This window comes from Nuphar pumila, unplaced genomic scaffold, assembly GCF_984573655.1.
Source record: "Nuphar pumila unplaced genomic scaffold, dmNupPumi1.hap1.1 HAP1_SCAFFOLD_665, whole genome shotgun sequence".
Taxonomy (NCBI): Eukaryota; Viridiplantae; Streptophyta; class Magnoliopsida; order Nymphaeales; family Nymphaeaceae; genus Nuphar; species Nuphar pumila.
In genome coordinates this window covers 1-1,879 of record NW_028323445.1, presented here as the reverse complement: position 1 = coordinate 1,879, position 1,879 = coordinate 1, and the positions used below count along the sequence as shown (strand labels likewise).

The window sequence follows — 1,879 nt, the reverse complement described above, 5'->3', positions numbered from 1 at the left end:
GAGGTTGCCTCCGATGTCTCATGTGCAGACAGAGCTTGCCCCCACCCTTCTGATGAGTATCTCCAAACAATGCTATGATAAGCGATTGACTCAATTTAAGTGACTTGGTGCACCGAGTAGTGTAAGGTGGTGGCAAGTGTTGCGGATGTCCTTGTGGGTGCAGGAGTGTTGTAAAAGGACGCTCACGCTCATCATCATTTTGAAATACCGTAGTCTACGAACGATCGGCTAAGTCAATGCAACGCAATGCAGCCGGTGCCAGTGTCGCCAGAATGGATTGCTACCCTCATTCTTGTCCCGGAACATCACATTCTTCCGGGCATCCCGTCCCGAGATATCAAAGGGCATGGCAAAGCACTGAATGCAGCGATTCTGCCCAACAAGTTCCGGCCCATGGACCATGAGTTACCTGGTTCATTCTTCCCCGCTTTCTGTGCTCGTTGCTCAGGTCATCTCGACGGGGCAGGAGCCCTGTGAGCAAGGCTAGTTTATGGCAAACAGCACGTGGTTAATGTCACCAACTGTGCCAAATACTGGGCGATTTCTTGGGTCAGCAGCGGGCTCATTGATACTTCCATAAACCAACGTAGTTGCATCGTTCTTCGGGCAAAATGCTGCATCCCTCCACTTACGCGCGATGTCAGGGCGCAAACTGTTGTAGTATTTCTGGGTGGGCAGTGTTCTTGCTACCTTGCACAACGTCGTTAGGCATGTGTCATGTCAAAGGCTGCTCTGATCACTCAATGCATGCAGGCGGTTGCACAAGCTCGTTGGACATTGCCATCTTGACATGTTGCCATACCCCTGGAAGAGAAGAGCCTACTACACTGTTTTTCATAAATTCAGTTCGTCAGGCATGTTTCGAAACGTTCTAATGGAACCTCTTTCGACGTGCTGCGCCTGGGGCGCCCCGAGATCTGCTGCGCAGGCACGGGTGTCGTCGCAAGCTTGCCCTTTGTCCCTCAGAAACTCGGAGATCGACGAATGGTCATGCTTGCCGACGACGGCAGTATCTTCCGCGATCAGACGGGCATACCTGGCGTGGAAGACCTCTCCACTAGAGGCTGGGAACAGAGCCACGGGTGCCCCTCCTGATGGCGGGAAGACTGACGGATGCCGCACTCAGCAAGGCCCAAAGCATGGCATGAGTCAAACTGAATACACGCCTTGGGGCAACAGTAATACAGACAAGAGTGCTACGTACAATTGCCACTGATCTGGTTTCGGAATTGAAGATGTAAGGATTTGTGCACGGCAGCTTGCTAACATACAGGGTTCTGTCCAGTGCCTCTCCAGCAGTAAAGCGTTTCTCTTTCAGCTTATTTCCCGATTCGCAAGCAGCACCTTATCATTTGCAAGATGATCCAGTCACTAAGTTTCCGGGCGCATACATCCGTTGGACCAGTAAGCAGGACAGCATTAACATGTTCACGCCAGTTGCCGACCTCACAGCATCCTCGAACACAAGCTAGGCGCGTAATTGCGCGCGCAGTTGCATCCTTCTCAGACGCAGAAATCGCAGCCTGTTTCCGTGGATGGTCAGCCCCACGCAATTTCCCTCAGCATCAGGAGTCTATGCAGTGCTAGACGGTGCTGGTGCAGTTCAGTATATTGGTATCTCTAGGACACTCAGCTTGAGCATCGAAAGTCATGCCAAGGAGCTCGGAGATCAAGTTGCTTCTGTCAAGCTTGGCCTCATCGAAAACGCAACCAAGGACGCGTTGACAGACGCATGGAAAGCCTGGCTTCAAGCAGCCGTGGACGAATCAGGCAAAATTCCTCCTGGAAACGCGCCAGGGCCAGAGAAGGAGAAGTGGCAACCCAAGCGGAAGCCTGCAGCTGCAAAGCCAGAGATCAAGCTCACCTCCGGCAAAGGTAT

The 1,879-nt window shown here is 52.5% G+C and overlaps 1 pseudogene; it reads left to right on the top strand.

The window, feature by feature from the left end:
- The first annotated feature begins 1,535 nt into the window (after window positions 1-1,535).
- Window positions 1,536-1,869, top strand: LOC149809932 (bifunctional monothiol glutaredoxin-S16, chloroplastic pseudogene; annotated as a pseudogene).
- Window positions 1,870-1,879: the final 10 nt, after the last annotated feature.